The sequence below is a fragment of the Notolabrus celidotus genome, chromosome 13 (assembly GCF_009762535.1).
Source record: "Notolabrus celidotus isolate fNotCel1 chromosome 13, fNotCel1.pri, whole genome shotgun sequence".
In the NCBI taxonomy this organism is placed as follows: Eukaryota; Metazoa; Chordata; class Actinopteri; order Labriformes; family Labridae; genus Notolabrus; species Notolabrus celidotus.
Window position 1 is genome coordinate 23,657,728 of NC_048284.1, and position 26,526 is coordinate 23,684,253.

The 26,526-nt window shown below is 40.2% G+C and overlaps 1 long non-coding RNA gene across 1 annotated transcript in view; it reads left to right on the forward strand.

Annotated features, from left to right (window-relative positions):
• The first annotated feature begins 549 nt into the window (after nt 1–549).
• The window catches only part of LOC117824559, a 39,899-nt gene continuing 13,922 nt past the window's right edge, over nt 550–26,526 (forward strand). Inside the window, exons 1-2 of the long non-coding RNA XR_004633612.1 lie at nt 550–570; nt 2,180–2,240. This is a non-coding gene — a long non-coding RNA (uncharacterized LOC117824559). The remainder of the gene's footprint in view (nt 571–2,179; nt 2,241–26,526) is intronic.

Here is a 26,526-nt window from a genome sequence, read left to right on the forward strand (position 1 = left end):
CCTCATTATGTACGGAACATGCCTGGGGGTAGAGGGAATAAAAATAATACTTTCAGGAAAAAAGAGGGAAAAACTATAGAAAATAGCAAAATGCAAAACAAAAGTGTTAACAAAAGTAAGGGACAGTGCTACACACAATGTAACTTGGGGACTTGCAACTGAGTAGCCTCTTTGTTCAGTTGCAATACCCTCCAACAACTGATCTGCTTTCAACTTCAATCAACAACCCAAAGGACATCCTGCCTCCTCTTATATAGCACCTGGCTCCTACCAAGAGTGAGGGATTAATACTCTGTAATCAATGAACTCATCTCAAACTCTTATCTGGTCTGCAAATTATCTAAACACATGCAACAGTGCCACAAAACATCATCCAAATATATCTACATAAAGTTCATTCTCATATGGCATATAAAAGAGCATTCTTTATTATCCTGTCAAAACACCCCTCTACTTCATTCATACATGGTGCTTTCCATTTGGCACACCTTCTCATAAACCAATAGCAGGCTGCTGTTCTGTTTGGCAGTTCCTGGTTTTGGATGTGGAATTCAATCATTTCAGTGGCAGGTGACAAACAAAAGCTACCTTTAATATGTTTAACAATGAATCAAATTGGTCATGTGAAGAAATAATCATTGTTTGTTTTATTTGCTTTGAGATATGACCTTTGTAGTCTTTCCACATTCAGGAATATGTGTGTTTTGTCAAGGGGTTTCACACACAGTGGTAACATGGTAATCTAGCTTTAACACATGCCTCTTAGCTGGCTTGATGTTTAAATAAGAGGGGACCAGTGTTAATTTCGTCAACGAAATTATGACAACAAATGTTTGTCAATGACTAATTTTTTCATGACGAAAACGAGACTATGACTAGCTAAAGTGCATCACTTATAATAAAAGCTAAGACGAACATAGGTTTTGATTTCGTTGACGAGACGATGACGAGACGAAAACATTAGTGGCGGATCGTCAGACATTCAAAATCCATGTTTTCCCCGCTGTGCGTCTAATCTTTAGAAATAAAAGTGATTCATTCCCATTACAGGCTGTGTTATCTGACGGGCTCAGTGTTAGCTTGGTCTCTACCTGCAGCAGGTGTGCTTCATGAACCTGCTCTCCTCACCTCCATGCATCTGTCTCATCTTCATTGATGATTTTTACCTCCGGTGTGCGTTAGTGACACAGACACAACCTGGTGACGTCTGTTTACTATTTGACGTTGTTGCCGCGATCACCGTGAAAAGCTCCGCGTCTACAGCTTGATTTAATCCAGTTTAGTGAAACATCAGACACATTTAGTACGTTTAGATCAACTCCTTGTTGAAAGATGCAGATGCTTTTCAGAGTGCCATGAACTGTCTGTCCAGTGCCTCTGCTGCTGCGAGGTGCATTCAGGGACCGTCGTAAATGTGAAATACAGTCCTTTCATGGCATTTTTCTGTGAATCTAGAGAATCAAGATACATTCACAGGGGTCACATCAAGAATGTTTTCTTTTGACATTTTAGCAAGGACAGGCTTAATGATTTAACTTAAAATGTTTTGAGTTTTCGTCGACTTAAACTAGACTAAAACTATAAAGGGCTGAAAAGACTAAAACTGACAGGCATTTTCATCTAAAGACTAAGACTAAATCTAAAATAGCCGCCAAAATTAACACTGGAGTGGACCTGTAACCATACAGTGTGCGAAGAGCACCTTACTATTATATTTCACTGGTTTGCCTTGCACTGTGTAAAAAAGCCATTGCGCACTGTTTTCCAAACAGAGGAAGAGACTTCTTGATGCCTTTGCTGTGTAATGGTTTTGGCCCATATCAGCCCTGTTTGCTGGATTTTGGCCTTTTAAGAAAATAATTTGGCTGGATGGTTTTGCACAGATATCATATTGCAACAAATAATCTTTTCATGTGAAAGAAGGGGAAATCAAATAGCCTTTTTAACAGCAAAGATCGGCCCAGGCAGGGGGGTTAAAGCAAGAAAATCAAATTAAGTAAAAACATTAATTAAACACGAAACAAACAAAAACACCAGAATTGGCTTTTGGGACCGATTTTCTAAATGTGGTCGGCTTCTTTTGAACAAAACTATGCCTGATGTTTTAATTTGTGGGCCAGGTTCATGGATATTTCAAATTATCTATTTACTTCATCATTTCATTTTATTGTCTCCACAGTTGCAGACACTACAGATCTAATTTGTCAGAGAAGAGCATCCTCGTCCACCAGAGACCAGAGGTACGGTAAGCTAAAACTCATTATGCTCTGTCCTAATAAACATTTTATTATGCCTCAGACAAACCACAGAGCGTGATACAAAAGCACAATAACAAATGAGTCAGTCAAATTCTGACTCATTTAGACTCATGCTCACAGAAACTATTTTGGATGATTGCAATCTGAATATTTGTTCTTGAATTATTGTAATAATAGGTCAGACTCATTAAAGAATAATGCATTCAGCTCTAAAATAAGTGGACTAATTCCACTCTTCCACTTACACAGCACTTGATCTCCTGTCACAGTGTCCATAATGTGTATATGCTCTGTGCTGTAGGTCTGCTTCAGTGGTGGGCTAATGGTCTGAATTATTTGATAAAAGCATTGTTAATTCTGCTCGACTTCCCTGCTGTGTCTCAAAATTAACTCTCTCTGGCTTCGACTCCCTTCCTGCAAAGATCTCACAATTCTGTCAGCAAGTAAAAACAGGTTAAGTCCAGGGCTCTGCTGCCTGTGCTATGGAAAGAAACAATTATGAAACAAACATATTTTTCATCACTTGAGGGATATTTTAAGGCATAACGTTCATCAGAACAACAAATGAAACATACAGTGAAATATTTTGATTGCTCCATTCCCTACATGTCTAGAAACACAGGTAAATGATAAGACTAACAGGGGTCACTCTCTCTCCCTCTCCTTCTCTGTTCAGCAGGTTAGCATTGAAGTGCATGATCATATTAATAATTAAATAAATGCATCTAAACATCTGGCCGGCAGAAAATAAGTCTACCATAAACTCTGCCACAGAGTCAGTAAAGTAGTACTCATGTTCTTTGTGTTTTTGTCCTTTTGCTGACTCTGCGGCTGCGCTTCTTGTAAACGAAGAACGCTACATACTGACATAAAGCCATGCATGTGTCACATTATGACGATATTGTATGTACATGAGGTAACCCTGCTCAGTCCTGGTTGGGCCTTGAGTAATGTGAGTGCAGGCTAGGGGGGAATTGTGAGACTAGGGATGGGGGATCATGCTTTGGCACTGGACAACTGGGCCTGGATGTGAGTGCACCCTTAGCCTCTGAGCAAATACTGTTCATAGTTAGACTCTGATCTCAGGTCAGTTAGACATAATACTGACTGGACAGGGCTGGCTATTCCATCTTAGATCAAAATGGTCCCTCATTGGGTTTTCTCCATTGGTTGGTATGACTGTTCTAACTCCAGACAAACTGCTGCACATTCAGCAGGGAATAAGAAACAGACTAGTATTCTCAGGCAGCCTTGGTGTAGTTATTTGTTGCAGTGTACATTTTCAATGCTGCTGTTCTCATTTGAAGCAAAAAGCCTAAAGCTAAATAAAAGCCTGGAGGGGAATCTGCCACACCTCATGAGGAGTAAAGCTACAACTCACTTTTTTAGGGAGTGCAGTAAATCATAGATGAGAGCTGTGAAGTAAGAAAGTGTCTCTATTGTTTAGCTGAAGCTTTGTGTTCCTCTTTAGACCTTACTGTCACTTTGGACTTAGAATTATATTTTATTACTTCATTATTTTTATTTGTGCTGCGCAGAGCTTATTTTTTTTTATCTCAAGTAGGGCTGTAAGGATATCAGAGTTTCACCTCATGCTTATTGTGGCCAAAATATAGACACAATAACAATGTCATTGCAATATTTAGGGAAACTTACAAAAAAAAAATAAAACGCTCTCATTGAAATAAAGAAAAGAAAAGTCAAGTCAAGTATGGAGCAACACACTACTACTTCAATTTTACTAATAAACTCAATTTACTTATTTACATGTCATCATTCTAAAACATCTTGAGATAACATTTTTTATGTATTGGAGTATTATGAATATATTTCTGCATGTGATTTTGTGTTATGTTGTCCATAAACACCCTGTCTTTTTTTGCGAATCCCAAAAAACTTCCAAAGTGGCAGCTCCTCTGATGTGGTAACGCTGCAGTAGGAGCCACATACAAGCTTAAGGTTAAACTATTCTTCTGCAGCTGCGGCTCCTTCTTCTTCATCTACTCTGAAACCAATTGGTTACATAATATGCTTAATTTTAGCACAACATTTTATGTTTTTAAAAAGACAGCTATGGCCCTGATCTGAAGTTATGATAAGCATGCGTTTATGAGTGCTCTCTGGAACAGTGGGTTCATGCAAGGCAGAATGGTCATTCAACAATCCAAGATCAAAGATGACTTCCTTTAATTATATAGAAATAGAACAATCACAGGGAAGCTGTGGGAACCAGTATTGTGTGATGCAAAATTTGCGCAAAGATTTCTTATTCTTAATGAATCAGTCATTTACTCAAAAATTATGAGAATAGAATAGACACAAAGTCCAAGGATCAAACAATGAAATTTTGCTTTGCATGGCAAAAACACGCATCCAAAAATATTCAGTCAGAAATTATATGAGCCACAAAGGAGCTGTAAATTCTGTCATCTGAAGAGCAGTAAGCAGGGATAGAGATAAAGTCTGTCAATGATGTTCATTTATAGTGCTGGCTCATGGCCTGTCATGATTCATCTCCCACTGTCACAGTGTTTAAACACAGTCAGATACAGCAGGAGTAGCTTTATATACTGTTCAATGGTCTTTCAAACAAGGTAACTTTGAGTACCTTGAACTAACCTTCTCCTGCCTCCATCATTATTAAGACAAAAAGGACCCTTGAAATCAAAAAAAGTGAAGTAGTGAAGTGTTTCGCTACAGAGAGAGAAACGATGGAGGAGCTGTTAGCAAAAATATAGTCTAAGCAGAAATGTGATGTTGCTAATGACATGCCATTTAACTAGGCCTCCATGAGGTGCATTTCAGATATTGCCAATGCTGCTGACTGAGAGTGATCAGGTGGGCAGGAAGGAGAAAGGGGGGAGCAAGGTCATTCTTTAACAAGCCTCCCCTGCTGCCTTTCATGAGACGATCTGCAGCACCCAGCCACAGCCTTAATGATGAAAATATAAAGCTCATTTACTTTTCAGGTACGCAGGGATTTCATTCACACACTGTTACCCAACCATAAAAGAGGCAGAACATAAACTCTTACAAATACAGCGGCTGTAACTTGTATCTAGTTATATTCTCATCTCATAAACAGTGAGGCACTGTCTGCTGCACGCCCCTGCAGTGATAAAGACGAAAGGCACTGCAGGGGGCGACCTGTGGTTAAAGGGGCATAAAATTGTAACACGCACACACTCGTACACAGTTCGGGTTTTAGCATGGCATGTCATCCAGCCCTTTGAGGCTAATATCTGTGAATTGGACATGCTGGCACTTTCAGATCTGCTTTCACTGTTGTCTCTTTTTTCCTTAAAGTGTCCTCTGGGACTGAAACATAAAGATACCATAAAGAGGAGGAAGAGAATAAAACTATTTCATCTCTCATTCTCTCACTGAGGAGGAGAGAAGCAGATAAGGACAACACTACTGTGTTAAAGAACATTTGAGTAACTGTCACATCAGTTTTTCCTCACAAGATAAAACTTCCATCATATTCAGTTCAAAAGCTAAAAATCTCTGCATGTGATGACAGTGACAGTAATGTTTAAATACCCAGTTATGTTTTTTTTTCTTTCCAGTGTTTTAAATATTTAATTTGTTGTTATTTCAGGCTTTCCAAGAAAAAAATAGCACATTCCTAGGTAGAAGAAATCACTCCCACAGAAACAAATTCAAATGTTTTAATTAAACAAAGAATTGTAAATGGACTTTATTGCACTTAGTCTTCAGCCCACTGAAAGCACTGTTTCACTACATGTCACATTTACACACATACACTGACACTGTCAGTATTAACTAACCTCTTTCATACACCCCTGGCTATGTCACTAGGGGGGTAATTTGGGATTCATTGTCTTTGTCCAAGGACATTTTGGCATGTGGGCTGAGCTGGCATCAAATCCATCAACCCTTTGAGTGTCAACAGAATCTTTCACCAAGCCACCTTCGAAAAACCTTTGTTTATAGGTTTAAACGTTATTTAACCAGAAAACCTCACCGAAAAGCTCTTTATCAATAGTCTCAGTACAGGATGGGCTGCAGTGACATTCAACTCAAGAAAAAACAAGACAAGTTCATTGAAAAGTCCTTTCTCTTCTTTTTAAATTTGCCTGCTGCAGTTTGTTGATAGAAACATGGGAGGAGAACAAATAAAGTTATCAACAAGAAATAGGCCTTCAATTTAAAATCAATAAATTCAACAGACATCACAGAAATCGCTCTATTGTGCTCTCCAGACATCGACACTCTTTGCAGGGTTGTATAAGCTCACTGTAAAGCTGATTTAAATGGCTAACCTTATTCCAGTTTTAGATCCCTTCAGTAAAATAATCTGAGTCAAACATGGTGACATAACATGATGCGAAAGCTGAAAAGTGCTCCACATCACCAGCTGTCTATCCGTCCATCTATTCATCCTGAAACTCTGTCAGCCATGGTTTGTCTGAGCCCTCTGTTACCGTCATTTCCTCTTTGGTGAAGAAGTCCTGCAGCCTGATGATATCACGCCGACATTTCAGGGCTCACACTGAGTCTGTCATGTCAGCTGTTTTATTTAAGAATATCTCCACCTGAGCGTCCCCTCATGCTGCTCGGCCTCCATGTAAGTCTTTCCAGATTGATTTTTACACAGCATATGCTCCTGACATAGAAAGATGAGCAGTGTTGAACTGGCTTTTTACGAGAAACACACCTGCACTGCAAGCTGCGATTATAGCTTACTTCCTCCCTTATTTTAACATTTTTCTTTCTCAATATTTAATATTAAGACAAAGAGCTGGCATGCTTAACTCAGAAAATTTCTCGAAACACTTGGTGCTGAACCAAAGTACACAATATAAACAAAAGTTGTGCGCACTCACAATAAAATGTCTAACTTTTAATAATAGAAACTGAAGTTTATTGATTTTTAAGATGCTTAAAAAAACGGCCTTCACAATGAATTATTCTAAATCTGATGTTCAGATAAAAACTATACCTTATTACTGCTCCTTCCTGGTTTCTGCTTGCTGAACTTGAATCATGCAGCTCACTCAAGCTGTTCGCTCAACAAGAAATCTGATTTCCTCTCCTTATGCCTTCTGGGTTGAGCTGTTGCACAGAGCAGCATCTTCTAGCATCAGTTCATAAACACTCTGACATTGGAGCAGCAACAGTCTGTCTGCTCCGTCTGCTGTCAGAGTTTTTAAGATACATTTAAAATAAAGCAATTTCTATTAAAACTCCATTTTAACATTCATTGCAACACCAAACATTAAGGCACCAGATGCCTTCTGCTGAAATGAATTTCTCAACAGAGACCCTCATCAAAGAGTTCAGATGTCCCTTCTGATAGTCTGTAGTCCATTAGTCAGTACGAACATTTACTGCGAGTTACTTGAGAGTATTATCTGCCGAATTTGGATTTGGCTATCTTTCTGTTCAGTGGTGATAAAAGCTTTGATGTCAGTCCACAGAGTGTAGTTCATTCTGGCACACGTCTCTCTGTGTACATATGTGAGGGGTGTTCATTGGGATTTTACACTGCTATTAAAAAGCCTAACAGAGGTTGTTCTTCCTGGAGCAGAGAAAAACTTCAAGTGCATTTTTCAACTGAACAGAGCTTGAGAGGCTGCTGTCATTTCTGTGAATGATTATTGCTGAATTATTTTAGCAGAGATGAGAGAGCTCATACACACATTAAGTAGATGAATGATTACTGGCATGCTACAGTTAGTTGTTAGTTTGTTGTTCTACATTTAGCTGAGCTCTTGACAGCAGTAGGTTGTTCTTTAGTTTCTATTAGGTCTGACTGATACAGTCAGTCAGCTCACTCAGTGATCTCACCTTTTCATCTGCAGGATGTGCATTTGTTTCATGCTGAGACACATGCCAATGATGTCAATGTTATTCTCCAGGAGTCTCACAGAGGATAACTTGTAAAATGAATTCCCGCACCAGATGTGTTTTTCTTCTAAACTAGCTTTCACTTTTACATCCCATTATACTGATCAGAACTCACATAATCCATGCTGAACACACAACTCAGCAGTCAAAGATGCTGTGTTGATAAAATTAATGACAGCACAGCAAAGAGAATGTGAGCAGGAAAACTACACAGTGTGCAGTGAGCAGCCGGCTAGGCACTTTGTCTTAAGTGAAGTGTTCTCAAGATTTCAGACGAGTAGGTGTTGTTGTCTTTGGAGAGTCATCTAAAGAAGTCCTCCTCCATACATACCGACCTTTTGGAGAGACGAGCTGATGAAACGAGAAACAAAAAAGTCAGAACAGTGGATGAAAATCCTGCAGCTGTCTCACAGGTGCTGCTTCAGATGCTCCTACAGATGCTGTGATTCATCCCTCTTCCCAAAGCAGCTCTCATTTGTCTTGTTCAAAGTGACAGTGTCACAACCTGTGACATTTAAAACCACGGACAACCTTCTCACTATCTTTAAAAGGACTATACCTCCAGTACTTATAATAAGACACATGATTCAGTAAGTAATTAAAACAGAGTTAAGCTGAAACACAATTTGATTGTGTAATGAATCAACAAATTAAAATGTTTGCTAAATCTCTTTATTTACTCTTGATTGCAGAGGAGTTGAGTAACTTTCATCTCTAGCCTCCAATTCTGTCACACCTTAAAAATAGTTGTAATTTCGCAACTGTCCCCGAAACATTTCATTTTTATTCATCTCCATAAAAAAAGAAACTCTTGAGAATGAAGCTTGTGACATGCCTGCGGTGATTTCAACACATCCAAATAAGAGCTGACAGGATCACCCACCTGTGAGCAACTGTCCTTTACCCTCACATCACATCCATATCATCCACACTTTTTCTCTTGGTCTTACCACCCTATTTTTAAACCATATTAAGAAAAAAACACTCTTTACCAATACACCCACTTTCTGGCTGAAATGAGTCACTAGTTTCGTCATTTGAGTAAGGCAGAGACAGAGAGATACTGCTATCCTGTCAGTGTGACCTTGCTTGACGGCTATCATCTCCTTTAACTTATTTGCTATTATCATCCACGTATTGCCTGGACCTGGGTCAGCAAGGCCCCACTGCTCCTTCTCCACCATCTCCCTCCTCTCTCAGTCTTTTTATTTTCTCCTCCCCCTTTCTCTCCCTTTCCCCATATCAGTTAGAATAAATACAAACAGTAGGGCTGCCGCTGTGAGGAAAATAAAGCTGTAAAATCAAATATTTTTCCATAACCTTTTCTATTCTGAAATAATGAAAATGACTGTTTAGTAATAAATGACTGGCAAGAGGAAGCAGACTTATATTAGCAATGTCTGTCAAGTTTTTATAAACCTGAAAGGTAAAGATCTCTCTAGCTCTCACATTGTCATACTGTAATCTCTTTTCTCCTCTAATAAAAGCAGTGAAATGAAGTCTGATAACCTAACTTAATCCTGGTTATAGTTCAGAACACATTGTGATGCTCTGTCTCAAATCAGTCAATGCTTCGAGTATTTCATTATAAACTTAGAAGCTGGTTTCCTCACAGCTTTATTTGGCAAACTGTCTGCTGGCTACATAAAGGCAGAACAGGGGAGTCTGTTTCTGAAGGAGAGGGAGAATATAAAGTGAGTGTTGGAGATTAAGCACTGAGCAGCTGTTTTCTGCCACAAGGAAAATTACAATAATGTGTGTGATTTAATCTGTTGAGGTTTAAGGTTTTTTTTCCATTTCTCCATGGCAGCATGTATTTCTGGATCCCTGTTCCACCTTTACACATAATCTAAATACCTTTTAACTCTATGTATCTATCTCTTGTATGACATAGGTATCTTCAGACTGTCAACACAGCAAACAAATAATGAATGGACAGAACAGGCAATTCTTGTCATTGTGTTCAAAGGCTATGTACTTTTGGCTGCAGCTTTTATGTTGATTACTTTTACTCCTACAGGCGGCCATTCTGGCTAAGATAGCAAACCCTTATGAGGGGTTAGTAATTGTGTTGGTGCAGCTCTGAGCCAGGAGCTGTCAGGACCTCATACTTTACCTCTGCTCCAGGTTCAAAGGAACGTGTGAGGCTCAGGGTGAGCTGCCCTGGTCCTGGTTTAATCTCACTTAAAATGGCCTCCCATCCTTCTCTGACAGACTCGGAGGAACAATTACCCTGCAATAGAGCTTCCACAACACTACACATCTTTTCATGACTTATATGGCATTCTTTTTTAACTGAAGTTTGTTGACAAATTGGGTATGAATGTTGTTTTATTCGCTCTATGCGCTCAGACTCTCAGTTGTAAATCCGATTTTGGAAGCTAAGTGTATCAGTATAATGATTTCTTCCTGTGAGACCAGACAACATTTTACAACATCTCCACCCTCTTGTGGGCTGTAATCTTTGTGTCTGTTGGCTCTCTGGCTCAGCTTCCTAACAGTGGAAATTAATCTCCTCTTCATGGTAAAGAGTGAAAGTCCAGCTGTCACACAAACTGTTTGCTTTGGAAGATCTTGTGAAGCTGTAGAAGCAGACCCTCTGGGTAGCACAAGGTCTGTTTTATTGGAACCACTATTGGTGGGAATAAAGCCCAGATTTCACAGATCTGTGGTGTCACTGTTCAAACAAACTTTGTGCTAATGAGCTAACAGGTTGTTTTATGAAAAATGACTGAAAAAAAACATAACACAACACAATTAAAATGTTTATCTGCTTTAGTTGTAATAGCACAGGTCTTTTTAAATAATCACTATGAATTGAAACCTGTCAAATAATCTGTAATAAATAAATAATAAACTTATTTTGCTTCAGACTTGAATGCTCAACAGGCCAACACTTGATGTGGAAATATGTCAACCCAAAATAAAATATTAATCAAGAAAAATAATCTATTGCAGGAGCAATAAAAATAAACTGAAAATATTCAGAAAATTGTACTGTTGCTGGCAACATGTTGTTCTATCACTGTCTTCTCTGTGCTCAGCTAGCACACAGGCTCAGCTCAGCTCAGCTCTGCTGGTTATTCGAAAGCTAAGCTTGTTTTGTTGTCTTGTTGTCTTGTCTCACTGGAGCTCCATCGGCAGCTTTAGTGTTTGCCTCATACTCCCAATCCTATTCTGATGTGAAAGCCAAAACAATCAGACAGGAAGACAGTGACGTGAGCACTCTGAGGATGAATTTGTGAGTCAGATTTCCCTCTTTGCTCCCCTGCACCCTGGAAAACACAATGTGAATATGAGCTTGTTGAGAGGTGTCTTCTTCTTTGTGCAAGGCCGAAGCCTCACAGCAGAAACAAACAAACATATCGGGGAGTGAATATGATGACAGGGCTTTATTAGGATCATCTTTCAATTTATTTTGTAAAGGCTTTATTTGTTTATCAGCCTGGATTCATTTGCGAGGTCTGTACCTGCAGCCAACTGCCAGTTATCACAACTGACATCGCAGATTGACTCCCATCAGTCTACAGAGAGAAGTCGCTTCACTGACTATAGTGTGGGAATAGAAGAAGAAGACCTTTTACGACCTCAATCACAAGACTTTTATAAAGATTGTTGTGCTTATTCAGGCAACCCTGTGTTCCCTGCCTTGTCAAAGCCATGGCTGTATGGGTTAAAAACACATAAAGCATAGGAGACAAATGACACAGCTGGTTTCAATCTGTGATCAATATTATAAAGAAAGCTGTAAAGAATTAGTCGATAAACCTGGATAGTTCAACTATTGCAATAATGCACTAAACAAACTTTGTCAAATACTTGGAACTTAATAAAACAGCCGAGTGAACTGCACTTTGCTAACCTTTATCAATAGCTGAAGCTGTTTTTTTCAGCTTATGATCATGTGGTATTTATTACATCTTTATAGTCTTTTCTTCAGGCAAATGAGTGAGAGTCACACTGTTGAAGGACAAGCAGCTTCTGTCTTTACCAAAGTCCTCTCCATAATCTCATTTTTAACCTGTGGCCGCTATTCAGTGTTAAATAAGCCACAATATTTACTCCTCATTAAAGACATAAAAATCCCCCATTCAGTCTTAATGGAAATGAAAAAATGGTTTGCCAGGACAACACTAAAGGCCTGATCTATTAAGATCCCAAATAACATGCGCTAATTCTATTTCTGGGCGTGTTGCAGGTGATCTACTGCGTGCGCAAATGATAACAGGTGCAAAAGTGGTGCGGACCGCCCTTTAATGAGGATTTTGCGTGTGCTATGGGCTGTCACCATGGAGAGTTTGAGAGGACAGAGTGGCCTTAAGCGATAAATGAAGTTTGAAGCCATGGATTTGGAGATCTTTGTGGAGGAGGGAAATAAACACATCGGTGAACTCCAGCAGAGACATCTCAGCGTTAGAAACGCGATTTGGGAGGCCATCTGTGAAAAGGTGAATGCTGTGAGAAAAAACAGAATATCTGCCGATGAAATAAACAAATCTACTCTACTCCAAATCGCAATCAGTGTTTTGATGGAGTCTAGTGAGAAATTTGATGAGGCTAAGTCTGCCACTCTTGCTCTAGCTACGCAATTGGGAAGTCAATCGCAGTTTGAAACAACCAGGGCCAGAAAAGTTAGGCGTCACTTGGATGAAGACAGTCATCTCACTGACGCAGAGAGCAACTTTCGGGTGAACGTTTTCAATGCCTGATATCATCATCCAGCAACTGTCCCAAAGATTCACCAACTTAAATGGAACTGGGAACATGTTTGAGGCAATTCACCCCAACACACTGCTGCAAGCACAAGATGAGGAGTTACACTAAGCTGCCTAGCGGCTTAGTGAGCGCTCATTCTCCAAGTTAAAATTAACTAAAAACCCCTTGATGAGCACAATGGGACAGGAGAGACTGAGTGGACATGTCATGTTATCTATTGAGAATGACAGATCAAAGAAAATGGACATACAGTGCATCGTGGACAAGTCCGCGGAGCTTAAGGTTCTTCCAAACAGTGGCGAGTAGGCCGAGTACATATTGATTTTTTGTTTGTATGTGAAGATGTGTGCCGCTGTGCCAATTTTACTAAACTTTATAGCTGTTGATACAGTGTCCTACTGTGCTCTCATTAGTTGAAAAAGTTAAAGTGGGTGTCAGAATGATGCGGTCGCTATCCGTGGTGCTGAACTACTTTGAATTTGTGTTGTTTTATTTATTTTATTTTTTTGTTCTAAATATAGACGCAAAAACACTGCACGCTATCTGCTTCAGGTTTGATAAATCACATTACGTCTGCTAAATGATTACATTTGCACCTCCTCCTCCAAGTATTTTGCGCGTTCTGATGATCTACATGTATTCTGCATATTCATGAAGGCAAACACGCTAAATGGATAGCGAGTGCTATTTTGCTCATTTGAAAGACGTAATCCTCGGTGCACCCGGTTAGTACATCTGCTTTGCGCGCGCTATCAAGTTTGTATGTGTTTTTATACCAGCAAACCTTTAGTAGATTGGGCCCTAAGTGTGTTTTATTACATCATTAATCAGCACAATCACATTATCCATTGCCTTAACATGAGCAGTCCTAGACATGTCTGTTCTTACTTCCTGCAGCTTTGTTGCTTTATTTTCCTCTTGGTTGGGATTTGATGTGAAATCCATCAAACAGTTTCCAGTTTATTACAGCTGAGTCCAGGTACTCCCTGATCAGATTAACTAATGCCCATATGAATCATTGCTGGAGAGTATTTAAGGTCCCTGTCAGCAGCTGAAAATGTACATCAAGAATTGTTCACCAGAGAAGTTTAGTGTTCTTGTGATATGAGCTTGTGATATTTTTTCCTCTATATGCAGTGTCCTGTCTTTCTTTTTGGACATGTACATGAACAACTTGTCTTTGTGAGCACACAGACTGAAAGTTGGTTTATGAGCAAACACATCCGCCTCAGTAAACGTGTTGGTAGTTTCATGAAACAAGTTTTCTTCCTGAAATAATTTAACAAGCCTTTTATTGTTTATAGCTGCTGTTTTTTGTGATTGATTTGCTGTAATAAAGTCTTAACAGAGTGGTTTCAACACTTACTCTGAATTCTTCAGCCAATTAAGCAGGTTATTTAGATTAGATAAGAACTGTCTTTAATTGAAAAGGAGCGTTTGTCCTCATTTGAGGAACAATTAGATCAGTCCTGAGTCCAAACAAACAATGATGAGTTTAATCTGGGCCTTGATCTTTCTTTCAGGTTTGAAATACTTCCTAATTATAACCTTATCATCTCCTGATTAATTTACTACAAAATAAAGCTTCCGTTTTTGCACTCTCGTCTCACAGGTAGCCCTGGTTTCTTCTCATTAAATCCAGAGCTATAAAGAGTGAAGGATGATGGATAGCTGTAGTTATTGATGGCAGAATTGGAGGTATGTATTTGTGCAGGAGACTGACCTTGGCGTCAAACATTCATATCTGACTTCGAGAGATGATCAGTATTGACTCTCCTGATGTCTTTGCTGCAAACAGTGAGCTCTGCTGATGTAGGGGAGTATGTTACAATGATTCACTTTCTTCTCTTCTTCTTTTTTTTTAACATTCCAGAGCCTTTAGGGCTCTTGATAAAAAGCTTTTTATTTCCACAAAGTTAGTTTGTTGTTTGGCTGAGCATTGCTGCCTAAAAGTTCCAGCAGCAATCATCAAGTCTGCATCAACCAATAACCATCCGACTCTTTGACTTATTGATATTTATTCAGTTCACAGTAAGTGGGATTAGGTCTGATATTTAAAAAGCAGGGATACAGGATGTTAACAGCAGGAATATAGACGTCATGGTGCTCCCAGGTGTTAGCAGTCACCCCAACAGTCTCTGTGACATTCAGCAGTTGGAAATGGCATTTGTGACATTCACTGAGAGTAATGTATTCACTTCAGTCGGATGATTTTGCCCCTCAGCAGAGCAGACAGCAGCTATAAAGGTTGTGTGCAGAGAGTATTCTCACACTGTCAACAATCCTGCACGATTATATCAGCCTGGAATGGAGAGAAAAGTCAGATATACAGGACTGATGCTTTCTATTGTTACTATATTTCTATTTTTTGTATTCCTCTTTACATTAGATACATAAACTGTCATCACACTATCATATTTCTCTTTGTTTTAATGCATCATTAGACCTGCCTAAGGATGCGGTGAAGATGTTATAACAGGTGATTACTGCTTGACAAACTGCAGTACATATGTCCTTTTAACATCTCATTGGATGATGGACAGCGATGCAGAACTATACTCAGCTGTCATAAAAAGTATCTCTCAATATTTCCTGTTCTTCAATCTTAGACAACTGCTACAGTTATCACAGCACTGATTTTGAAGCCTGAAATCCAGAGTTATGTTTACTGTCAGCACTGCATAGAGGGGAGGTGAACAGTACAAAACGCACACTCACTTTCAGTCTCTGAGGTGTATTAGATTCTTTTAGTGGCAGTTAAGCCTTCAAGAACACATGCTTCAACGATTCTACCAATGTTTGACATGTTCTACATCATTAACTGCTAATCACTCGTCTAAAACATCCCACACTTCCAGTTTTTGGCTTGATTTCCCTCCCTCTGGAGAACATTTTGTTTTCATTTGTTCCAGATTTGAAATCAACTTTTAGAGATTTTAACTTTGCTGAAAATAATGAATCCATCACAGTGAACATTTCATCTCTTTTAGTTTCCGTTAAAGTAGCAACTTTGCGACCTCTGCCCTGCTCCTTCATTTATGACTTTCTTCTCAGCTACGCCTTCAGGAAGTCCATCACTTCACAGACTTTCTTGCTTCACTCAGTCTGGACTCTGAGATCTTCAAGCTGCCAGTCTTCTCACTGACATGAGATCATTTTCTTTATTAGCCCAACTGGCCGCACGTTTAATACACTGACTCATTGAGCTGACACACATACCAATCAACAGCTTTCATCTTTAAAAGCAATGCATTAGGATAAGTTTTCTACTCTTAGTTCATGGTCAGACAATACAACAATACTTTGCTCAAGCCAAAACACTATTAAGTTTATTCATGACTCATCGCAAACACAGTTCAAATTTAAAGTTTGTCATCAGTTGCATAAACAGATTTCTTTTCTAAGATATAAAACACATGAAGAAATGAAAAAAAAAACAGATAAGACTTGAAGGTGATGTCGAAAGATCATTTTGGACTTTGAAGGATACATAATTCAGGGTTCTTCTCAGCCTGAAGAAAGTCTGAATGTCACTGGTGTCCACCCTCTCCTCGCCCTTCACCTGACTGATCACCCTCCAATCAGATAACTTTTACATTTCATCAAAATGATGAAAGCAGGTGATACCTGTAAGACAAAAATGAGAGAAATTAGAGACTCATATTTTCTGCACTCTCAGTCTTGTCACTGTAGAATTCAGATTGACTTTGCAAAGGCAGAATCTGAGTTTGCCAGATCACTGCATTAGAAAAGATTGACAGAGAGCATAAGTAAGAAGAAGATAAACTAACAGAGCTTGATTTCTCTTGCATCTCAAAGGAGAGCGGCATGTTGTGTTTGTTGAATTGTTGTGTATTTGCACTCTCTCCCTCCATCCTGCTCCTCCACCAGAGGATCGGAGAGGCGAGGTGGGTCTACAGAGGATTCTCAACCCTGCTGTGCATTTTACTGCTTGTAGAGCAATCATTTCCTTTCCCTCTCATCCCCCACTAGGCAGCTGGAACTGCTGAGTCAGCTCACCTTCATATGGAGAGTTGCTCCCTCAACCGAGATGTTATAGATTTGCCCTGTTTGTGAGGGGAAATATTCCTAGACCTCTCAGACCATGTTTTTCTTTCTTTTTTGCTGCACTACACAGCCAGGAACACCCCAGGGCATTACACTGAGAGCAAAAAAAAAACATAAACATTTCTACTGTTATTACACTACAGCTCACAGGCAGACACAAATACACACAGAAACACCAGGGAGCGCTGGACTGGAGTTAAAAGTAACCCTGCATAATAAGAAACGTTGAAATGTTGACCTTACTGGATTATCATTACTATCTTTTCTATAGGTGCAACAAAACACAATAGATGTCATCATGTTTTTAATATTTTGAAAAAAGGATTCACTCGTGGCCTCCATTGTTATTTACCCTGTGACATCTTTGTAGCTCTACTATGGTTGCTCCGTTGGCCTCCCCCAAACTTTCCCCCTGTGAGTGGCGACCGTTCAATTTTAATGCAAGTGCATGTAAAGAGGACAACAATGAAGAAGTAAATCTCAATGTAGATCAAAATTAAAACAAGTGGAGAGGTATGGAGGTGAGAGTGGAGCTAGAACAACAGTATTTGTATTGAGAGGGGATGGGGGAAGTCTCCAATGATCACACACAGATCCACTTACTGGGACTTCTTCACTATTACAACTGATGCTTGTGCCAACAACAGCATGTGAAGATGCTGTGTATATCTTTACATGATCTAGCTCATGTCTATTTTTGTGAGAGTGAACAAACAGATATAAAGCTTATTGGGTGTCTTTTTTTATGCTCTGTCCCATACTGCATGAACAGTAAAATCTGAGTTGTATCTTCATGTAAAGCCTTCCTGAGGCCTAACGCATGATCCACGTCTTTAATAACACGAGCAGGAGATCAGCGAGTGGTACATCAGCTGCACTGTAATGAAACATGTTTCAAAACTGGATCTTGATGTTTGTGATGCAGATTTTTAATCTGTTCATATCAGCTGTTGTGATGTCCTTTTAATTTAATGATGAACCACAAAACAGAAAAGGAACATCAGGGTTCATAATCACAGTTTTGTAATTAGATATCTCTATCATAATGGCCAGCTCCTCTGTACCACTTGGTCACATGATCCCAGTTCTCCCTCTCTGTGTTTCACAGGTTATTATCATCATTTGTAAAGGCTCATGAGATTGAATGAGGCTCACTGTTCATTGGTATTCATACATGAGATAACAATGTTAAGGATAAGGTAAACGTGGTTTTTATGGGGGGGATTACTTTTTAAGAAGGAATTTTATGAGCATAAATACAGAGATACATACCTGTAATACATGTGCACAGGAACATAATGCCCCTTTGAGTCACTCCATTAAGTAACATACACAGTATGCATTATATGAGGGCTGTCTCTATCTCTCTCTGTCTCTTCTCCCTCAGGTTTTGTTTATCTTTTTTTATACCTCATCACTGTCATTCAGAAGAAAGAATAACACACACACACTCACTTACATCTTGAACACACTTTTCACTTCACTGTGAGCCTGGGCCAGTGAGCACCATCGTTGTTCCACTTAGATCAAACTTAAACACTAAGGAGTCGTTAATCTACATAGTGTGTGTGTCTTATGTGCAGACATCACACTCTCTGGCGCTGGGAGAAATCATTGCCAGGGTCTAGAACAAAGAGAAAGCCCCCCAGACTCCACCGAGGTAGGAATTTAAATTATTTATTTGTTTTTCTTCTGCTGTAGACAATTCATCAATGTGGTGACATTTGGGTATGCATATCATTTTTCTTCTTTTTTTAAATCATTGTTTTATTTTCGTCTTTTGCTTCCTATCCTCTAGATAATGCCTGTGATGAGTGCACTATAAAAACCTTTTACAAGCTTTATGTTCTACATATTTAGGCACATAAATCAATAGTTTTCTTTTGAAAGAACATAATCATTTTCATGCTATACATGTGAAAAAGAGCCTCACTGCACATTAAGTTAATCGGCAACAAGACTGACAAGCTTTTTATCTGCTGCGAGGGGATAGGTGTTAGGTACAAGAAATAGCAAGAAGTACACCTTTGCCCACAGGGGTCCCCCAAGTCAACATAAATCAAAACTTCTTCACAGCAGCTTTAATATTGACAAACATTTACTGTTCCGCCTATAGTTGCCTGGCCTCATAAACAAAGTCATCACTGGCACGTTGAATCTCTATTATCTCCTCTTTTTGTTTTTCTGCATCCTTAAAATCCATCTTAAAAGGCTTCCGAGAACGAACATGCTGGTATAAAATGTCAGTTAAATTGGTTTGTCAGGGTATCCGTGGTTATAGCCCATAGGCCTATGCTGGGGGACCCAGTCCTGTCAGCACTCTCTGAATCCTGAAACCAGAGATGGATGGCCAGGAGCCACCTCTGCCCTGAGCTCTGCTCTCTGCTCATCTCTCCTGCTGCTCTCAGCTCTTTATCACAGACCCTCCTCATAAACAAAGCTGCTTTGTACTGCAGAAGATAGAGCCAGATATGTTCTGTCACTCGTTTTCTTTTAGGGGAGGAGAAGAGGAAGTTTTGAGAACAATATTTAAGACAATTATAATTTCATTAGTATTATTCATGTTGTTGATCCTTAAAAACTAAAACTAGTTAAGTCACATCCTTAATCAAGGACAGCTGGCTCTGCTGATTTCAAAATGTGTGCTAACTACCTTCATCCCAAAGGGGAACATTGCTTACAACAGATCAGACGTCTGTCCATCTACATCACTCTGCTGCTTCTGCTCTGACAGACACATGTATGACAATCAGACGCAGGTGTACCTGTCATCCAGCACCTGAAGCCCCACAACTGATGGTTGGAGACAGAAAAGGAGAAGGTGATAAAGACAGGAGAAGATAATATGAGTATGTTTGGGGATATGCTTTGCTCATTGTACTTTACTTAATCAATTGGAGACATTACAATGGCATAAATAGTGTGCCTTGAGCTTGCACTATACACTAAAATGCAAAGAAACACATGTTTAGAAAAGACAAACAATAGGAGCCCATTTTGATGTTTCTGTGACGTGTAAAAATGCTCAGTGACCATGATATGAACTCACTCCATGCTGACAACTCACGAAGGGTTAAAGTGAGGTGAACATGTGCCTCATTGTTAGTCTGTGTGTGAGATTTAACGGTGGTGTGTGCTGAAAGTTGCATGTGGAGATGACAAACTGGTGCCATAACCGTAGAGCAACCATCCACTCGAGCTGACCCACCCAGACATGATGAGATTTAACAAACAATAAGGGCCTGATCTACTAAGATCCCAAATAACGAGCGCTAAATTGCGTGTGCAAACAAAACAATTGCACGTGCTATTTACGGGCGTGTTGCTGGTGAACTACTATGATCGCTTGAGCAATTGATACCAGGTGCACAAGCGATGCAGACTGCCCTTAAATGAGGATTTTGCGTGTGCTACCGGCTGTCACCATGGATAGTTTGGGAGAGCAGAGTGGCTGAAACGAAAAATGAAGTTTGAAGTCATGGAGTTGAAGGTCTTCTTAAGGAAAATAAACACACTGGTGAACTCCAGCAGAGACATCTCAGCGCTGCCAAAAGAAACGCGATTTGGGAGAATGTAGAAAAAAAGTGATTTCATTATTTGAAAAGTGTTTTTGTAAGTTGTCTGTCATGACCTTTAAAAAAAATAAAAATCTCTTTTTTCTTAAATGGAGAATCTTCATCAGATGTCTGATAATCCCCGCCGCACTCCTCAAATCCACTCAGACCAGAAAATACCTCAGCAGAGTCCCGCAGGCATCCAGATTGTTATGATGTTATGATTGATTGGGAGTTGCTGCAGCAACAAATAAATAAGACATACGGGTTACAAGCCACTGCACAGGAGGTGAGAGCTGTGTCCAATGTGGCGTGCGCCCCCTGCCGTGACACTCGGACCATCGTTGCGCAAATGAGGCAGGTGGTCAGTGCTGTGTATGTGCTGACGATGGCCGTCAATGCACTGGCTACAGTTGGGAGTTCATACAGTGGCAGTGGTCCTTCAACTGAGCCACCTGTGAATTAAGAGGGAGGGGAGAACACAGGAGATGAACGTTCATTACGCACGGGTGGACTCTGGGAGATGCTGGCACTAACTGCAATGGTGTAATGATCCAGACGCAAGAAAATGCAGTGTGGCATAGGAGATATGGCATTGCTCCTTTTTGTGACTGGCTCCAAATCAGTCATTAGGTCATCCAGCAGCTCCAAAATGGCATTGCTGGATAGACAATTACGTCTCTACTATTTTTATTTCTGCAGTCCAAATATATTGACATTTGTGCATAACACTGTGCCAGTTTGCACCTGCCTTTCAAACGTGCTAAATATAGACGCAAAAACACAGACTGCAAACAGTTGCAGGTTTGATAAATCACATTGCGGGTGCTAAATGATTACATTTGCATTTCCTCCTCTCAATATTTTGTGCGTTCCTGAGTGTTAACGTAAATGACTGTTGACAGATGCATCATGGGATCACTGCTGGAGTCTGATTTGGGACTGTTCTTTTCTTTCGGAGGGGAAATGGGAGGTCACGAAATACTCAGGTCTCTGTCGTTGTTCTGAATAGTAATTTTTCTAATGAGTTAAACTGAGTAGTTGACTTGACATTTTAAATGTTGATTCATGCAGATTTGAAGGATGCAGTGTTGTGACATCTCAGGGTCCCAAAGATGCTTGTCCCTAGACAGAGGCAATGGGTGCAAAAATTTCAAGTCATTGTCTCTCCCTAAGCTGCAGTAATTCATCAGCACTTGTCACAGCTTTGGCTGATTGCATTTTCAACAGAGCAATCTCCACTTTGTGACAGATAATTTTGCTTTCACGGCAGGGCAGACAGTGGAGGAGCACATGGAGAGTTCAGTGTGTGATTCTAAATTTAAAATCCTTTGGGTACGCCCTGTATACTTCAGAGTGCCAAAGTGCCTGACAGATTAAGTGCTTGTAATTCTCAATACATAGAGTTTTTCCATCTGCTGCTCCCTCATGCCTTATTTCTTTCATCTCCTAAGATATTCATTCATAAACCACAAGAAAATAATGGTAACTATGAGCCACATCCTTATTTGTGTGTGTATATGCTGATGTGAGTGATGGAAAAATTCTCACTGCTTGATTCAGCATCTTTGCTGCCACAATAGTAAACTGACCGGCCACAGACAAGTCGCTATAACAGCTTTAATCAACACAATAATTCCTTAAAGGCTCAACAGACATGGTAGAAAAACAGTAGCATTTACTAGTATTTTAATGTTTTTTGCTCATGTCTGTAAAATGTGGAGAAAAATAATGAGCATGCAGAGAAATGGTAAGATGTGCAGCTTTTTAAATGTCAGTGTGTTGCAGGGGAAATGAGTGTATACCAGGAATACTGTGGAGAACCAGGCAGCTGCAAGAAGCTGATAGGGTTCAGTATTCAGAGGTAATATCAGTTCTTGGGCCTGTGATTATATTTCACTGTTATTTGGAGAGATGACCATGAGAAGCCATGGTTTATTAAATTAATGATTGCTAACAGACATCTAGGTTTCCCTAACCTGTACTGCGGTTTATACCGCTGGAGTAAACCAGAGTGATGCCTGTGTGGAATTTACTATTTACTGTTGAACTGAGACTCACCGGAAACAGATGCCTGGGCAGTAGTATGGTGGATGTAATTGGGTAAGAGTGGACGTTGCAGTGTAAGCACCACATGGGAAAAGATGTCTTGCAGGCTGATTAATACCAACCACAGGATACATCAGAATTTTAAGAAAGTTGGCATCTGTTCCCAGAGGCATAAATCCTCAAGGACCATATAGAAGATGATTCAAGATGAATTTCAAGATTGGGACTGTGGGGATGAAGCGGCATAGTGCTACAAATACAGTAGACACATACAGCCAGACAGAATGAGTTGAAAATGTCTTTCCCAGCTGAGCTTGTTGACTCAGAGTTTTGGCCAGTGGTTTTGACAGAAACAGGCCCCGGTGTGGCCATGCATGCATTAGCTTCTGTGCAGCTGTGTGTAATGCTATGTGGTATTTGTAGATGGCCTTGGCACAAAGTACATAATATACTGTATTGGTTTGTCTTGAGCAAGTGCTCTTGCGCTACTTGGCGCCTTTTAATGGCTCACTTAAAAAGAGATTTCCTGGTTCTGCCTCAGAGATGCTTCTGTGTAGCCACAAAGGCTTCTCTAGCTAAACATGATGTTGTCCTCCAATGTTCGTGTGAGAGTGTGTGTGCATATGGGGAGAGAGACAGGGGGGGATAATTGTAAGAGGATAAAAAAATAGTTTAAAAGAGTGACACTTTGCAGACAGATAGTTTAGTTTCTCTTTAGAGTTTCCTGATGAGTGGGCGGTCAGCTTGTTTGCTGGTGTAGCAGCAGGAGGAGCAGCAGCAGCAGTTGGAGGTAGAGAGATTGTGATAAAACCCATCAGAGACAGACAATAAACGCTATAATGCTGCTGGAATGAATGACTGGCATTTAATTGTTTCTCATCTGATTAAGACCCAGTGACAATCTTCTAGCCACAGTCTCTAGTTGGCACCATCAATGATTAATAGACCGTAATATCCTTCTCATCTCTCTCTCTCTCTCTCTCTCTCTCTCTCATCTCTCTCTCTCATCTCTCTCTCTCATCTCTCTCTCTCTCTCTCTCTCTCTCTCATATCCCTGTTCCTCGTGTTTCCTTGCTGCACTATCCTTTGTCTTGTTCCATTCATTCTGCTAACTAGATATTTTGATTTTATGGAGCTCTGAATGGAGGCCTGTGTTTTCATGTACATTTTTCTGCAACCCCCCCCCCCCCCCCCCCCCCCCCCCCCCCCACACACTCTTTTTTTTCAGTGCAGTGATAATGTCGTTTTGGAGGAGCTCTGAAGGGAGGAGGGGAGGGGTTAGATGGAGTCATGAGGAAATGCTACATTCAAATTCATGCTAGTTTTCCAAGACTACCAACCCCAGCTTTAACCTCATAGTCTTACAGGGTCTCTGAGTAGCTTCATTACCATCAGAATGATAACCTCTAAACTACACTGTTGCCTACTTAAACACAAACACAATCACACTGCTCTGATCCTCTTATCAAATGACATCTGCAACAGAGTCATGCCTTTCAGTCGGGGCGTAAAGACTCACCACTCCGATTCAATACCACTCATAACATTAAAGATCTACATGCACCAGTCCGTGGCGCCCTGGACAGCTAAGAGAGTCATACTGCAAACAACAGCCCATGGCCTGGTTTTAAACTTGTGATCCGGTCTGCTGAGCTTTTGTTGGGTTTTTCTGCATACTTTGCTCAGCACCTCAATCTTGCAAGGCTTGGACGTTGACCTTTTGCCTTTACAGAGAATTATGTCAGCTTGGTGGCTGGTCAGGTAACGTTAGGTCATGGCGAGAAAGCAATTATATCTGAGGTCAGTGAAGCAATTTACAGTCTTCATCTGAAGTCATGTGGACTAAATATTATGTCTGGCCAGCTGCAAGACTAATTTCACCTCATAAGACTCCATTACAAAACCTGTGCCACGGTGCTAGCAGTAGCAATCAGCAGCACAAGCAGCTGCCTATTAATCACTTCATCCAGCCTTAACTCACCATAGTCTACCGTCATCACCAGGTCTTTAACCTAAGGTTATCAGTTGATGTGATGGCTTACGGTTTATACTTTATACAGTCCCTCCAGGATTTCGCAGGATTTTTTTGTGATTGTTGCGGCCCAAAAAGCCTGAATTTGCGATAGCTTTTTGAAAAAATTGCGGTGAAAGTTGCAATTTTTTTTTTTGCTTTTTTCCCCCAATAACATCTCAGGGGCAAGTAAATACGCTAAATTACAGTTGTTTTTAGAAAACATTCTTGATGTGGCCACTGTGACTGTGTTTTGATTCTCTTTATTCACAGAAAAATGCCATGAAAGGGCTGTATTGCACATTTACGATGGTCCCTGAATGCACCTCGCAGTGACAGAGGCACTTGACAGGCAGTTCACGCACTCTGAAATGAATCTGCATCTTTGTTGACCAGGAGTTGATCAAAACTTACTAAATGTGTCTGATGCTTCACCAAACTGGATTAAATCAAGCTGTAGACACGGAGCTTTTTACGGTGAAGGCGGCAACAACGTCAAACCTCAAATATTAAACAGACGTCCCCCAGTTGTGTCTTTGTCACTAACGCACACCGGGGGGTAAAAATCATCAATGAAGATGAGACAGATGCATGGAGGTGAGGATAGCTGGTTCATGAAGTACACCCTCAATCTATAAATAACAACGTTGTCATCGTCACTTGTCCTGCCTGCCGTCTCCTCTTTTCACCCGTTCTCTCTGCGTGTTTTGTTGTTGAAAAGTGCCGATCAAGTGAGGACTTATGTTTATGTTCCTAGGAAGTGAAATTGATGACAAAACTGATGACGTACAGGGGCTGAGATTAAGGTAATTGGTCAAAGTTGCGAGAAAGTTGCGGTGATTGTATAAAATTGCAAGGCCGCGAAAAAATCGCACTGATTGGTTGAATTTGCGTTGATAGTTGCGATCGCGAAATTGCAACTTCCTGGAGGGACTGTTTATAGCTGAGTATAAGATGCCAAGCAGACAGCTGTTAACCCAGTGTGACAGATGATTCTCAAATTAAGAATGAAATTAAACAACAGGAAGAAAGCGCCTACATGCTGTGTTCAGTTTATATGTGAGAGTCATAAAGGCATTATGCGGAGATAAAACAATGTCTTGAATTGTTTTCATCATTAGAATTTTAACACAACAGCATTGCTCTGCTATCTAACGTGACACAAAGAGCTCTATCACACAGGGTTTGTTTCCATCTACTTTTATTGTTTAACTGGATTACATTTTTGGACCTCTGGGAAATAAATATTGTGTTCAAAGTGCTGACGGGGGTCTACTAAGCCAATGAAGGAAGTTGTACAGAAGAACAGTGATCTCTGTGTTGGTTTTACCAAATTCCATTATCTCCACCCTAGTACCTGTCATAGAAGCACACCAGGGGTGTGTGATAGATAATCAGTTTATTTGCAATTATTTCAGTTTTTACAGTATACGTCTTGTCTTGTATCTCCCGGGAAAGTACTACAATTAAGGAAATTCTATTTTATAAAGAGGCATTGTCTTTATTGTTTTTCAGTTATATTAGGTACAAAACTACTCACGAATCATCAATTCACTTTAAAATGAAAAATGTAGGAAGAGCTAGAGGTGATATTGTTTGGCATTTTAGTGGGCTCCCTTTCCTAATGACTTGCTGAGGTTATTCAGCTGGTGTGCTGTGTCACGCTCAATAAGCTGTACTGTGCCAGAGGGAAAGGCCACACTGAGAGAGGGGACAGGGGCTGCAAGGTGGAAGTGTCAGGAGAGCAGGGAAATGTTCTCGAAAATGCCTCGGAGGTGTGCAACCTTTATAGAGTGAAGAGGCACGTGGGAGTGTATGAAATATCGTACACCTCTCCTGCCAATTACTCTGTGCTCTGGCTTCAGGAAAGCTATTTTCATATTGAGTCCACAACAGCATCGTAACAAAGCTCCACCGTTACCACGACTTTGTACTTTTATTTTTACACTTCAACAGCATAATGGAACCATGTCCCAATGTGTGATTTCACTTTATG